At 39.4% G+C, this 15,196-nt stretch overlaps 14 non-coding genes across 14 annotated transcripts; all 14 read right to left on the reverse strand.

Annotated features, from left to right (window-relative positions):
- Window positions 1-1,352: 1,352 nt before the first annotated feature.
- TRNAR-CCU (transfer RNA arginine (anticodon CCU)) lies at window positions 1,353-1,425 on the reverse strand. Its single transcript has one exon. It is a non-coding gene; the product is annotated as a tRNA-Arg (tRNA).
- Window positions 1,426-2,228: 803 nt separating this feature from the next.
- On the reverse strand, window positions 2,229-2,301 carry TRNAR-UCG (transfer RNA arginine (anticodon UCG)). Its single transcript has one exon. It is a non-coding gene; the product is annotated as a tRNA-Arg (tRNA).
- A 644-nt stretch (window positions 2,302-2,945) lies between these two features.
- TRNAR-CCU (transfer RNA arginine (anticodon CCU)) lies at window positions 2,946-3,018 on the reverse strand. Its single transcript has one exon. It is a non-coding gene; the product is annotated as a tRNA-Arg (tRNA).
- Window positions 3,019-4,539: 1,521 nt separating this feature from the next.
- On the reverse strand, window positions 4,540-4,612 carry TRNAR-CCU (transfer RNA arginine (anticodon CCU)). The gene has a single exon. It is a non-coding gene; the product is annotated as a tRNA-Arg (tRNA).
- Window positions 4,613-5,415: 803 nt separating this feature from the next.
- TRNAR-UCG (transfer RNA arginine (anticodon UCG)) lies at window positions 5,416-5,488 on the reverse strand. Its single transcript has one exon. It is a non-coding gene; the product is annotated as a tRNA-Arg (tRNA).
- A 642-nt stretch (window positions 5,489-6,130) lies between these two features.
- On the reverse strand, window positions 6,131-6,205 carry TRNAR-CCU (transfer RNA arginine (anticodon CCU)). Its single transcript has one exon. It is a non-coding gene; the product is annotated as a tRNA-Arg (tRNA).
- Window positions 6,206-7,006: 801 nt separating this feature from the next.
- Window positions 7,007-7,079, reverse strand: TRNAR-UCG (transfer RNA arginine (anticodon UCG)). The gene has a single exon. It is a non-coding gene; the product is annotated as a tRNA-Arg (tRNA).
- Window positions 7,080-8,596: 1,517 nt separating this feature from the next.
- Window positions 8,597-8,669, reverse strand: TRNAR-UCG (transfer RNA arginine (anticodon UCG)). Its single transcript has one exon. It is a non-coding gene; the product is annotated as a tRNA-Arg (tRNA).
- Window positions 8,670-9,313: 644 nt separating this feature from the next.
- On the reverse strand, window positions 9,314-9,386 carry TRNAR-CCU (transfer RNA arginine (anticodon CCU)). The gene has a single exon. It is a non-coding gene; the product is annotated as a tRNA-Arg (tRNA).
- Window positions 9,387-10,190: 804 nt separating this feature from the next.
- TRNAR-UCG (transfer RNA arginine (anticodon UCG)) lies at window positions 10,191-10,263 on the reverse strand. The gene has a single exon. It is a non-coding gene; the product is annotated as a tRNA-Arg (tRNA).
- Window positions 10,264-11,783: 1,520 nt separating this feature from the next.
- TRNAR-UCG (transfer RNA arginine (anticodon UCG)) lies at window positions 11,784-11,856 on the reverse strand. The gene has a single exon. It is a non-coding gene; the product is annotated as a tRNA-Arg (tRNA).
- Window positions 11,857-13,377: 1,521 nt separating this feature from the next.
- Window positions 13,378-13,450, reverse strand: TRNAR-UCG (transfer RNA arginine (anticodon UCG)). Its single transcript has one exon. It is a non-coding gene; the product is annotated as a tRNA-Arg (tRNA).
- Window positions 13,451-14,094: 644 nt separating this feature from the next.
- TRNAR-CCU (transfer RNA arginine (anticodon CCU)) lies at window positions 14,095-14,167 on the reverse strand. Its single transcript has one exon. It is a non-coding gene; the product is annotated as a tRNA-Arg (tRNA).
- Window positions 14,168-14,970: 803 nt separating this feature from the next.
- TRNAR-UCG (transfer RNA arginine (anticodon UCG)) lies at window positions 14,971-15,043 on the reverse strand. Its single transcript has one exon. It is a non-coding gene; the product is annotated as a tRNA-Arg (tRNA).
- Between the last annotated feature and the right edge of the window lie 153 nt (window positions 15,044-15,196).

Consider the following 15,196-nt stretch of genomic DNA (forward strand, 5'->3'; position numbering starts at 1 on the left):
CATTTCGCGCAAGTGGAGAGAAATTGGAGGAGAACCACTTTCGACTCAACACTTCTTCTTTCCTGGATGCTTTTCTCAATAAACTGGGCTTTGACAGTGGTATCAAGCCGTCCTTGTCTTCAGCAGGACACAGAAACAGGCACCAAGTCTGCTAACCAAGTTCAACCACACTCTGCAACTTAATAGACCAATGCTTTACAAATTAGCCAACTGTGTCATCAGCAAAGGCAGCCAATGTGCAAAACCTTTATAATTCTTCTTTAGTACTTTTCTTTCTCGTAGGCAAAATTAGCACTTTAACTGCACAAATCATACAGATTTTTACACTTGAAGCACTCCATGAACACATACTTACACACCTTGGATTTCATCTACACACCCCTAAGCTAAAACCCCATTCTGTCAAGTCAAAATTCTGCAACCCTATTACATATTCAGTGCGTGTACATAGAAGCACTTCTTAATGCCACTAACATGGACAAGATTTTAGGCTGAAGATGCAATCTAAATGACTGTGCAGTATGTACTCCACTTCATGAATAATTAGGAATGAGAACATGATGGCTATAAGAGTATTGGAAGAGCCTGCTTCCATTCTGAATGGAAAGCTGAGTTGTGTGACCATTGGCAAAAACCGACCACGAAGGGACTCGAACCCTCAATCTTCTGATCTGAAGTCAGACACCTTATCCATTAGGCCACGCGGTCATATGTACTGCTGTGCTTATTTTTATAATGTAGGTGGTATGCAAGGATGGGAAATATGATATTGATAGTTATTTAGGTTTACATCCCATTGTGTTTTTTCAGCTCCTTTCAATTAAAGCACTCTTTTGGAATCTATATAATGAGAATGTCACCAGTACGATAAACTTTTGTTTTCTTTTTTGCATTTAATCCTCTTTCTTCATGAGATTAAAGCTCAGTTGTATGCTTTACATAGCTCTGGATATTTCCAGAAGTGGAGAGAAACGGTTTTGACAGTAGTACAAACTGCTCCTTTCTGGATATGCCAATTTACACACGCTCAAAAGTTGTATACGTTTCATGTATCCTGACTTGCCCTATTCAAGTAGCTGAAAGCCTGTCACCACCTCTAGAAACAACAGTTACACCAATCCAATTCAAATCATTTTTTCCAAAGGAATATCTTCTGATGGGTCAAAGTTGTATCCGACAAAGATAGGTGTTTAAAAATCTACTTTGTAGTTTCAGAACACCAACATGACGCTGAAGAGTACAGAAGTAAAATGGTACCATTTCAAAGTTCCTAATACCTCATAAGCTTCTGAGCGGAAGCATGTAATAAATATATCAATTTTTCTGGAAAAGTAAGAGTGGATATTGGTTTTCACCTCAGATGGGACTCAAACCCACAATCCCTGGCTTAGGAGGCCAGTGCCTTATCCATTAGGCCACTAAGGCACAGTTAAACACTTGCAGTCTAGAGGCATTATTTAAATGTATTCAATCGTCAAACACTGGTGTCTGCACACAGGACATTTCTCAGTTCTCTCCATAAGTAAACTTCCCATTTTCATCCTCTTCCATGCCCGACTTTAACACTCTGTTCTGTGCTATAATGGAGGCTCTGCATTTCGAGCAAGTGGAGAGAAATTGGAGGAGAACCACTTTCGACTCAACACTTCTTCTTTCCTGGATGCTTTTCTCAATAAACTGGGCTTTGACAGTGGTATCAAGCCGTCCTTATCTTCAGCAGGACACAGAAACAGGCACCAAGTCTCCTAACCAAGTTCAACCACACTCTGCAACTTAATAGACCAATGCTTCACAAATTAGCCAACTGTGTCATCAGCAAAGGCAGCCAATGTGCCAATCCTTTATAATTCTTCTCTAGTACTTCTCTTTCTCGTAGGCAAAATTAGCACTTTAACTGCACAAATCATACAGATTTTACACTTGAAGCACTCCATGAACACATACTTACACACCTTGCATTTCATCTACACACCCTTAAGCTAAAAACCCATTCTGTCAAGTCAAAATTCTGCAACCCTATTACATATTCCGTGCGTGTACATAGAAGCACTTCTTAATGCCACTAACATGAACAAGATTTTAGGCTGAAGATGCAATCTAAATGACTGTGCAGTATGTACTTCACTTCATGAATAATTAGGAATGAGAACATGATGGCTATAAGAGTATTGGAAGAGCCTGCTTCCATTCTGAATGGAAATCTGAGTTGTGTGACCATTGGCAAAAAACAACCACGAAGGGACTCGAACCCTCAATCTTCTGATCCGAAGTCAGACACCTTATCCATTAGGCCACGCAGTCATATGTCCTGCTGTGCTTATTTTTATAATGTAGGTGGTATGCAAGAATGGGAAATATGATATTTATAGTTATTTAGGTTTACATCCCATTGTGTGTTTTCAGCTCCTTTCAATTAAAGCACTCCTTTGGAATCTATATAATGAAAATGTCACCAGTACGATAAGCTTTTGTTTTCTTTTTTGCATTTAAACCTCTTTCTTCATGAGAATAAAGCTCAGTTGTATGCTTTACGTAGCTCTGGATATTTCTAGAGGTGGAGAGAAACTGTTTTGACAGTAGTAAAAACTGCTCCTTTCTGGATATGCCAATTTACACACGCTCAAAGGTTGTATACGTTTCATGAATCCTGACTTGCCCTATTCATGTAGCTGAAAGCCTGTCACCACCTCTAGAAACAACAGTTACACCAATCCAATTCAAATCATTTTTTCCAAAGGAATATCTTCTGCAGGGTCAAAGTTGCATCTGACAAAGATAGGTGTTTAAAAATCTACTTTGTAGTTTCAGAACACCAACATGACTCTGAAGAGTACAGAAGTAAAATGGTACCATTTCAAAGTTCCTAATACCACATAAGCTTCTGAGCGGAAGCATGTAATAAATATATCAATTTTTCTGGAAAAGTAAGAGTGGATATTGGTTTTCACCTCAGATGGGACTCGAACCCACAATCTCTGGCTTAGGAGGCCAGTGCCTTATCCATTCGGCCACTGAGGCACAGATAAACACTTGCAGTCTAGAGGCATTATTTAAATGTATTCAATCGTCAAACACTGGTGTCTGCACACAGGACATTTCTCAGTTCTCTCCATAAGTAAACTTCCCATTTTCATCCTCTTCCATCCCCGACTTTAACACTCTGTTCTGTGCTATAATGGAGGCTCTGCATTTCGCGCAAGTGGAGAGAAATTGGAGGAGAACCACTTTCGACTCAACACTTCTTCTTTCCTGGATGCTTTTCTCAATAAACTGGGCTTTGACAGTGGTATCAAGCCGTCCTTGTCTTCAGCAGGACACAGAAACAGGCACCAAGTCTGCTAACCAAGTTCAACCACACTCTGCAACTTAATAGACCAATGCTTTACAAATTAGCCAACTGTGTCATCAGCAAAGGCAGCCAATGTGCAAAACCTTTATAATTCTTCTGTAGTACTTTTCTTTCTCGTAGGCAAAATTAGCACTTTAACTGCACAAATCATACAGATTTTTACACTTGAAGCACTCCATGAACACATACTTACACACCTTGCATTTCATCTACACACCCTTAAGCTAAAAACCCATTCTGTCAAGTCAAAATTCTGCAACCCTATTACATATTCAGTGCGTGTACATAGAAGCACTTCTTAATGCCACTAACATGGACAAGATTTTAGGCTGAAGATGCAATCTAAATGACTGTGCAGTATGTACTCCACTTCATGAATAATTAGGAATGAGAACATGATGGCTATAAGAGTATTGGAAGAGCCTGCTTCCATTCTGAATGGAAAGCTGAGTTGTGTGACCATTGGCAAAAACCGACCACGAAGAGACTCGAACCTTCAATCTTCTGATCCGAAGTCAGACACCTTATCCATTTGGCCACGCGGTCATATGTCCTGCTGTGCTTATTTTTATAATATAGGTGGTATGCAAGGATGGGAAATATGATATTGATAGTTATTTAGGTTTACATCCCATTGTGTTTTTTCAGCTCCTTTCAATTAAAGCACTCTTTTGGAATCTATATAATGAGAATGTCACCAGTACGATAAGCTTTTGTTTTCTTTTTTGCATTTAAACCTCTTTCTTCATGAGAATAAAGCTCAGTTGTATGCTTTACGTAGCTCTGGATATTTCTAGAGGTGGAGAGAAACTGTTTTGACAGTAGTAAAAACTGCTCCTTTCTGGATATGCCAATTTACACACGCTCAAAGGTTGTATACGTTTCATGAATCCTGACTTGCCCTATTCAAGTAGCTGAAAGCCTGTCACCACCTCTAGAAACAACAGTTACACCAATCCAATTCAAATCATTTTTTCCAAAGGAATATCTTCTGATGGGTCAAAGTTGTATCCGACAAAGATAGGTGTTTAAAAATCTACTTTGTAGTTTCAGAACACCAACATGACGCTGAAGAGTACAGAAGTAAAATGGTACCATTTCAAAGTTCCTAATACCTCATAAGCTTCTGAGCGGAAGCATGTAATAAATATATCAATTTTTCTGGAAAAGTAAGAGTGGATATTGGTTTTCACCTCAGATGGGACTCGAACCCACATTCCCTGGCTTAGGAGGCCAGTGCCTTATCCATTAGGCCACTGAGGCACAGATAAACACTTGCAGTCTAGAGGCATTATTTAAATGTATTCAATCGTCAAACAATGGTGTCTGCACACAGGACATTTCTCAGTTCTCTCCATAAGTAAACTTCCAATTTTCATCCTCTTCCATGCCCGACTTTAACACTCTGTTCTGTGCTATAATGGAGGCTCTGCATTTCGAGCAAGTGGAGAGAAATTGGAGGAGAACCACTTTCGACTCAACACTTCTTCTTTCCTGGATGCTTTTCTCAATAAACTGGGCTTTGACAGTGGTATCAAGCCGTCCTTATCTTCAGCAGGACACAGAAACAGGCACCAAGTCTCCTAACCAAGTTCAACCACACTCTGCAACTTAATAGACCAATGCTTCACAAATTAGCCAACTGTGTCATCAGCAAAGGCAGCCAATGTGCCAATCCTTTATAATTCTTCTCTAGTACTTCTCTTTCTCGTAGGCAAAATTAGCACTTTAACTGCACAAATCATACAGATTTTACACTTGAAGCACTCCATGAACACATACTTACACACCTTGCATTTCATCTACACACCCTTAAGCTAAAAACCCATTCTGTCAAGTCAAAATTCTGCAACCCTATTACATATTCCGTGCGTGTACATAGAAGCACTTCTTAATGCCACTAACATGAACAAGATTTTAGGCTGAAGATGCAATCTAAATGACTGTGCAGTATGTACTCCACTTCATGAATAATTAGGAATGAGAACATGATGGCTATAAGAGTATTGGAAGAGCCTGCTTCCATTCTGAATGGAAATCTGAGTTGTGTGACCATTGGCAAAAAACAACCACGAAGGGACTCGAACCCTCAATCTTCTGATCCGAAGTCAGACACCTTATCCATTAGGCCACGCGGTCATATGTCCTACTGTGCTTATTTTTATAATGTAGGTGGTATGCAAGAGTGGGAAATATGATATTTATAGTTATTTAGGTTTACATCCCATTGTGTGTTTTCAGCTCCTTTCAATTAAAGCACTCTTTTGGAATCTATATAATGAAAATGTCACCAGTACGATAAGCTTTTGTTTTCTTTTTTGCATTTAAACCTCTTTCTTCATGAGAATAAAGCTCAGTTGTATGCTTTACGTAGCTCTGGATATTTCTAGAGGTGGAGAGAAACTGTTTTGACAGTAGTAAAAACTGCTCCTTTCTGGATATGCCAATTTACACACGCTCAAAGGTTGTATACGTTTCATGAATCCTGACTTGCCCTATTCAAGTAGCTGAAAGCCTCTCACCACCTCTAGAAACAACAGTTACACCAATCCAATTCAAATCATTTTTTCCAATGGAATATCTTCTGCCGGGTCAAAGTTGCATCTGACAAAGATAGGTGTTTAAAAATCTACTTTGTAGTTTCAGAACACCAACATGACTCTGAAGAGTACAGAAGTAAAATGGTACCATTTCAAAGTTCCTAAAACCACATAAGCTTCTGAGCGGAAGCATGTAATAAATATATCAATTTTTCTGGAAAAGTAAGAGTGGATATTGGTTTTCACCTCAGATGGGACTCGAACCCACAATCCCTGGCTTAGGAGGCCAGTGCCTTATCCATTAGGCCACTGAGGAACAGATAAACACTTGCAGTCTAGAGGCATTATTTAAATGTATTCAATCGTCAAACACTGGTGTCTGCACTAAGGACATTTCTCAGTTCTCTCCATAAGTAAACTTCCCATTTTCATCCTCTTCCATCCCCGACTTTAACACTCTGTTCTGTGCTATAATGGACTCTGCATTTCGAGCAAGTGGAGAGAAATTGGAGGAGAACCCCTCTCGACTCAACACTTCTTCTTTCCTGAATGCTTTTCTCAATAAACTGGGCTTTGACAGTGGTATCAAGCCGTCCTTGTCTTCAGCAGGACACAGAAACAGGCACCAAGTCTCCTAACCAAGTTCAACCACACTCTGCAACTTAATAGACCAACGCTTCACAAATTAGCCAACTGTGTCATCAGCAAAGGCAGCCAATGTGCCAATCCTTTATAATTCTTCTGTAGTACTTCTCTTTCTCGTAGGCAAAATTAGCACTTTAACTGCACAAATCATACAGATTTTACACTTGAAGCACTCCATGAACACATACTTACACACCTTGCATTTCATCTACACACCCTCAAGCTAAAAACCCATTCTGTCAAGTCAAAATTCTGCAACCCTATTACATATTCAGTGCGTGTACATAGAAGCACTTCTTAATGCCACTAACATGAACAAGATTTTAGGCTGAAGATGCAATCTAAATGACTGTGCAGTATGTACTCCACTTCATGACTAATTAGGAATGAGAACATGATGGCTATAAGAGTATTGGAAGAGCCTGCTTCCATTCTGAATGGAAATCTGAGTTGTGTGACCATTGGCAAAAACCGACCACGAAGGGACTCGAACCCTCAATCTTCTGATCCGAAGTCAGACGCCTTATCCATTAGGCCACGCGGTCATATGTCCTGCTGTGCTTATTTTTATAATGTAGGTGGTATGCAAGGATGGGAAATATGATATTGATAGTTATTTAGGTTTACATCCCATTGTGTGTTTTCAGCTCCTTTCAATTAAAGCACTCTTTTGGAATCTATATAATGAAAATGTCTCCAGTACGATAAGCTTTTGTTTTCTTTTTTGCATTTAAACCTCTTTCTTCATGAGAATAAAGCTCATTTGTATGCTTTACATAGCTCTGGATATTTCTAGAGGTGGAGAGAAACTGTTTTGACAGTAGTAAAAACTGCTCCTTTCTGGATATGCCAATTTACACACGCTCAAAGGTTGTATACGTTTCATGAATCCTGACTTGCCCTATTCATGTAGCTGAAAGCCTGTCACCACCTCTAGAAACAACAGTTACACCAATCCAATTCAAATCATTTTTTCCAAAGGAATATCTTCTGCAGGGTCAAAGTTGCATCTGACAAAGATAGGTGTTTAAAAATCTACTTTGTAGTTTCAGAACACCAACATGACTCTGAAGAGTACAGAAGTAAAATGGTACCATTTCAAAGTTCCTAATACCACATAAGCTTCTGAGCGGAAGCATGTAATAAATATATAAATTTTTCTGGAAAAGTAAGAGTGGATATTGGTTTTCACCTCAGATGGGACGCGAACCCATAATCCCTGACTTAGGAGGCCAGTGCCTTATCCATTAGGCCACTTAGGCACTTGCAGTCTAGAGGCATTATTTAAATGTATTCAATTGTCAAACGTCAAACACTGGTGTCTGCACACAGGACATTTCTCAGTTCTCTCCATAAGTAAACTTCCCATTTTCATCCTCTTCCATCCCCGACTTTAACTCTCTGTTCTGTGCTATAATGGAGGCTCTGCATTTCGAGCAAGTGGAGAGAAATTGGAGGAGAACCACTTTCGACTCAACACTTCTTCTTTCCTGGATGCTTTTCTCAATAAACTAGACTTTGACAGTGGTATCAAGCCGTCCTTGTCTTCAGCAGGACACAGAAACAGGCACCAAGTCTCCTAACCAAGTTCAACCACACTCTGCAACTTAATAGACCAACGCTTCACAAATTAGCCAACTGTGTCATCAGCAAAGGCAGCCAATGTGCCAATCCTTTATAATTCTTCTGTAGTACTTCTCTTTCTCGTAGGCAAAATTAGCACTTTAACTGCACAAATCATACAGATTTTACACTTGAAGCACTCCATGAACACATACTTACACACCTTGCATTTCATCTACACACCCTTAAGCTAAAAACCCATTCTGTCAAGTCAAAATTCTGCAACCCTATTACATATTCAGTGCGTGTACATAGAAGCACTTCTTAATGCCAGTAACATGAACAAGATTTTAGGCTGAAGATGCAATCTAAATGACTGTGCAGTATGTACTCCACTTCATGAATAATTAGGAATGAGAACATGATGGCTATAAGAGTATTGGAAGAGCCTGCTTCCATTCTGAATGGAAATCTGAGTTGTGTGATCATTGGCAAAAACCGACCACGAAGGGACTCGAACCCTCAATCTTCTGATCCGAAGTCAGACGCCTTATCCATTAGGCCACGCGGTCATATGTCCTGCTGTGCTTATTTTTATAATGTAGGTGGTATGCAAGGATGGGAAATATGATATTGATAGTTATTTAGGTTTACATCCCATTGTGTGTTTTCAGCTCCTTTCAATTAAAGCACTCTTTTGGAATCTATATAATGAGAATGTCACCAGTTTGATAAGCTTTTGTTTTCTTTTTTGCATTTAAACCTCTTTCTTCATGAGAATAAAGCTCAGTTGTATGCTTTACATAGCTCTGGATATTTCCAGAAGTGGAGAGAAACTGTTTTGACAGTAGTACAAACTGCTCCTTTCTGGATATGCCAATTTACACACGCTCAAATGTTGTATACGTTTCATGAATCCTGACTTGCCCTATTCAAGTAGCTGAAAGCCTGTCACCACCTCTAGAAACAATAGTTACACCAATCCAATTCAAATCATTTTTTCCAAAGGTATATCTTCTGCCGGGTCAAAGTTGCATCTGACAAAGATAGGTGTTTAAAAATCTACTTTGTAATTTCAGAACACCAACATGACCCTGAAGAGTACAGAAGTAAAATGGTACCATTTCAAAGTTCCTAATACCTCATAAGCTTCTGAGCGGAAGCATGTAATAAATATATAAATTTTTCTAGAAAAGTAATAGTGGATATTGGTTTTCACCTCAGATGGGACTCGAACCCACAATCCCTGGCTTAGGAGGCCAGTGCCTTATTCATTAGGCCACTGAGGCACAGATGAACACTTGCAGTCTAGAGGCATTATATAAATGTATTCAATCGTCAAACACTGGTGTCTGCACACAGGACATTTCTCAGTTCTCTCCATAAGTAAACTTCCCATTTTCATCCTCTTCTATCCCCTACTTTAACACTCTGTTCTGTGCTATAATGGAGGCTCTGCATTTCGAGCAAGTGGAGAGAAATTGGAGGAGAACCACTTTTGACTCAACACTTCTTCTTTCCTGGATGCTTTTCTCAATAAACTGGGCTTTGACAGTGGTATCAAGCCGTCCTTGTCTTCAGCAGGACACAGAAACAGGCACCAAGTCTCCTAACCAAGTTCAACCACACTCTGCAACTTAATAGACCAATGCTTTACAAATTAGCCAACTGTGTCATCAGCAAAGGCAGCCAATGTGCCAATCCTTTATAATTCTTCTGTAGTACTTTTCTTTCTCGTAGGCAAAATTAGCACTTTAACTGCACAAATCATACAGATTTTTACACTTGAAGCACTCCATGAACACATACTTACACACCTTGCATTTCATCTACACACCCTTAAGCTAAAAACCCATTCTGTCAAGTCAAAATTCTGCAACCCTATTACATATTCAGTGCGTGTACAAAGAAGCACTTCTTAATGCCACTAACATGGACAAGATTTTAGGCTGAAGATGCAATCTAAATGACTGTGCAGTATGTACTCCACTTCATGAATAATTAGGAATGAGAACATGATGGCTATAAGAGTATTGGAAGAGCCTGCTTCCATTCTGAATGGAAAGCTGAGTTGTGTGACCATTGGCAAAAACCGACCACGAAGGGACTCGAACCCTCAATCTTCTGATCCGAAGTCAGACACCTTATCCATTAGGCCACGCGGTCATATGTCCTGCTGTGCTTATTTTTATAATGTAGGTGGTATGCAAGGATGGGAAATATGATATTGATAGTTATTTAGGTTTACATCCCATTGTGTTTTTTCAGCTACTTTCAATTAAAGCACTCTTTTGGAATCTATATAATGAGAATGTCACCAGTACGATAAACTTTTGTTTTCTTTTTTGCATTTAAACCTCTTTCTTCATGAGATTAAAGCTCAGTTGTATGCTTTACATAGCTCTGGATATTTCCAGAAGTGGAGAGAAACTGTTTTGACAGTAGTACAAACTGCTCCTTTCTGGATATGCCAATTTACACACGCTCAAAGGTTGTATACGTTTCATGAATCCTGACTTGCCCTATTCAAGTAGCTGAAAGCCTGTCACCACCTCTAGAAACAACAGTTACACCAATCCAATTCAAATCATTTTTTCCAAAGGAATATCTTCTGATGGGTCAAAGTTGTATCCGACAAAGATAGGTGTTTAAAAATCTACTTTGTAGTTTCAGAACACCAACATGACCCTGAAGAGTACAGAAGTAAAATGGTACCATTTCAAAGTTCCTAATACCTCATAAGCTTCTGAGCGGAAGCATGTAATAAATATATCAATTTTTCTGGAAAAGTAAGAGTGGATATTGGTTTTCACCTCAGATGGGACTCGAACCCACAATCCCTGGCTTAGGAGGACAGTGCCTTATCCATTAGGCCACTGAGGCACAGATAAACACTTGCAGTCTAGAGGCATTATTTAAATGTATTCAATCGTCAAACACTGGTGTCTGCACACAGGACATTTCTCAGTTCTCTCCATAAGTAAACTTCCAATTTTCATCCTCTTCCATGCCCGACTTTAACACTCTGTTCTGTGCTATAATGGAGGCTCTGCATTTCGAGCAAGTGGAGAGAAATTGGAGGAGAACCACTTTCGACTCAACACTTCTTCTTTCCTGGATGCTTTTCTCAATAAACTGGGCTTTGACAGTGGTATCAAGCCGTCCTTATCTTCAGCAGGACACAGAAACAGGCACCAAGTCTCCTAACCAAGTTCAACCACACTCTGCAACTTAATAGACCAATGCTTCACAAATTAGCCAACTGTGTCATCAGCAAAGGCAACCAATGTGCCAATCCTTTATAATTCTTCTCTAGTACTTCTCTTTCTCGTAGGCAAAATTAGCACTTTAACTGCACAAATCATACAGATTTTACACTTGAAGCACTCCATGAACACATACTTACACACCTTGCATTTCATCTACACACCCTTAAGCTAAAAACCCATTCTGTCAAGTCAAAATTCTGCAACCCTATTACATATTCCGTGCGTGTACATAGAAGCATTTCTTAATGCCACTAACATGAACAAGATTTTAGGCTGAAGATGCAATCTAAATGACTGTGCAGTATGTACTCCACTTCATGAATAATTAGGAATGAGAACATGATGGCTATAAGAGTATTGGAAGAGCCTGCTTCCATTCTGAATGGAAATCTGAGTTGTGTGACCATTGGCAAAAACCAACCACGAAGGGACTCGAACCCTCAATCTTCAGATCCGAAGTCAGACGCCTTATCCATTAGGCCACGCGGTCATATGTCCTGCTGGGCTTATTTTTATAATGTAGGTGGTATGCAAGGATGGGAAATATGATATTGATAGTTATTTAGGTTTACATCCCATTGTGTGTTTTCAGCTCCTTTCAATTAAAGCACTCTTTTGGAATCTATATAATGAGAATGTCACCAGTTTGATAAGCTTTTGTTTTCTTTTTTGCATTTAAACCTCTTTCTTCATGAGAATAAAGCTCAGTTGTATGCTTTACATAGCTCTGGATATTTCCAGAAGTGGAGAGAAACTGTTTTGACAGTAGTACAAACTGCTCCTTTCTGGATATGCCAATTTACACACGCTCAAATGTTGTATACGTTTCATGAATCCTGACTTGCCCTATTCAAGTAGCTGAAAGCCTGTCACCACCTCTAGAAACAACAGTTACACCAATCCAATTCAAATCATTTTTTCCAAAGGTATATCTTCTGCCGGGTCAAAGTTGCATTTGACAAAGATAGGTGTTTAAAAATCTACTTTGTAATTTCAGAACACCAACATGACCCTGAAGAGTACAGAAGTAAAATGGTACCATTTCAAAGTTCCTAATACCTCATAAGCTTCTGAGCGGAAGCATGTAATAAATATATAAATTTTTCTAGAAAAGTAATAGTGGATATTGGTTTTCACCTCAGATGGGACTCGAACCCACAATCCTTGGCTTAGGAGGCCAGTGCCTTATTCATTAGGCCACTGAGGCACAGATGAACACTTGCAGTCTAGAGGCATTATATAAATGTATTCAATCGTCAAACACTGGTGTCTGCACACAGGACATTTCTCAGTTCTCTCCATAAGTAAACTTCCCATTTTCATCCTCTTCTATCCCCTACTTTAACACTCTGTTCTGTGCTATAATGGAGGCTCTGCATTTCGAGCAAGTGGAGAGAAATTGGAGGAGAACCACTTTTGACTCAACACTTCTTCTTTCCTGGATGCTTTTCTCAATAAACTGGGCTTTGACAGTGGTATCAAGCCGTCCTTGTCTTCAGCAGGACACAGAAACAGGCACCAAGTCTCCTAACCAAGTTCAACCACACTCTGCAACTTAATAGACCAATGCTTTACAAATTAGCCAACTGTGTCATCAGCAAAGGCAGCCAATGTGCCAATCCTTTATAATTCTTCTGTAGTACTTTTCTTTCTCGTAGGCAAAATTAGCACTTTAACTGCACAAATCATACAGATTTTTACACTTGAAGCACTCCATGAACACATACTTACACACCTTGCATTTCATCTACACACCCTTAAGCTAAAAACCCATTCTGTCAAGTCAAAATTCTGCAACCCTATTACATATTCAGTGCGTGTACATAGAAGCACTTCTTAATGCCACTAACATGGACAAGATTTTAGGCTGAAGATGCAATCTAAATGACTGTGCAGTATGTACTCCACTTCATGAATAATTAGGAATGAGAACATGATGGCTATAAGAGTATTGGAAGAGCCTGCTTCCATTCTGAATGGAAAGCTGAGTTGTGTGACCATTGGCAAAAACCGACCACGAAGGGACTCGAACCCTCAATCTTCTGATCCGAAGTCAGACACCTTATCCATTAGGCCACGCGGTCATATGTCCTGCTGTGCTTATTTTTATAATGTAGGTGGTATGCAAGGATGGGAAATATGATATTGATAGTTATTTAGGTTTACATCCCATTGTGTTTTTTCAGCTCCTTTCAATTAAAGCACTCTTTTGGAATCTATATAATGAGAATGTCACCAGTACGATAAACTTTTGTTTTCTTTTTTGCATTTAAACCTCTTTCTTCATGAGATTAAAGCTCAGTTGTATGCTTTACATAGCTCTGGATATTTCCAGAAGTGGAGAGAAACTGTTTTGACAGTAGTACAAACTGCTCCTTTCTGGATATGCCAATTTACACACGCTCAAAGGTTGTATACGTTTCATGAATCCTGACTTGCCCTATTCAAGTAGCTGAAAGCCTGTCACTACCTCTAGAAACAACAGTTACACCAATCCAATTCAAATCATTTTTTCCAAAGGAATATCTTCTGATGGGTCAAAGTTGTATCCGACAAAGATAGGTGTTTAAAAATCTACTTTGTAGTTTCAGAACACCAACATGACGCTGAAGAGTACAGAAGTAAAATGGTACCATTTCAAAGTTCCTAATACCTCATAAGCTTCTGAGCGGAAGCATGTAATAAATATATCAATTTTTCTGGAAAAGTAAGAGTGGATATTGGTTTTCACCTCAGATGGGACTCGAACCCACAATCCCTGGCTTAGGAGGCCAGTGCCTTATCCATTAGGCCACTGAGGCACAGATAAACACTTGCAGTCTAGAGGCATTATTTAAATGTATTCAATAGTCAAACACTGGTGTCTGCACACAGGACATTTCTCAGTTCTCTCCATAAGTAAACTTCCAATTTTCATCCTCTTCCATGCCCGACTTTAACACTCTGTTCTGTGCTATAATGGAGGCTCTGCATTTCGAGCAAGTGTAGAGAAATTGGAGGAGAACCACTTTCGACTCAACACTTCTTCTTTCCTGGATGCTTTTCTCAATAAACTGGGCTTTGACAGTGGTATCAAGCCGTCCTTATCTTCAGCAGGACACAGAAACAGGCACCAAGTCTCCTAACCAAGTTCAACCACACTCTGCAACTTAATAGACCAATGCTTCACAAATTAGCCAACTGTGTCATCAGCAAAGGCAGCCAATGTGCCAATCCTTTATAATTCTTCTCTAGTACTTCTCTTTCTCGTAGGCAAAATTAGCACTTTAACTGCACAAATCATACAGATTTTACACTTGAAGCACTCCATGAACACATACTTACACACCTTGCATTTCATCTACACACCCTTAAGCTAAAAACCCATTCTGTCAAGTCAAAATTCTGCAACCCTATTACATATTCAGTGCGTGTACATAGAAGCACTTCTTAATGCCAGTAACATGAACAAGATTTTAGGCTGAAGATGCAATCTAAATGACTGTGCAGTATGTACTCCACTTCATGAATAATTAGGAATGAGAACATGATGGCTATAAGAGTATTGGAAGAGCCTGCTTCCATTCTGAATGGAAATCTGAGTTGTGTGACCATTGGCAAAAACCGACCACGAAGGGACTCGAACCCTCAATCTTCTGATCCGAAGTCAGACGCCTTATCCATTAGGCCACGCGGCATATGTCCTGCTGTGCTTATTTTTATAATGTAGGTGGTATGCAAGGATGGGAAATATGATATTGATAGTTATTTAGGTTTACATCCCATTGTGTGTTTTCAGCTCCTTTCAATTAAAGCAATCTTTTGTAATCTATATAATGAGAATGTCACCA

This window comes from Lissotriton vulgaris, chromosome 5, assembly GCF_964263255.1.
Source record: "Lissotriton vulgaris chromosome 5, aLisVul1.2, whole genome shotgun sequence".
Taxonomy (NCBI): Eukaryota; Metazoa; Chordata; class Amphibia; order Caudata; family Salamandridae; genus Lissotriton; species Lissotriton vulgaris.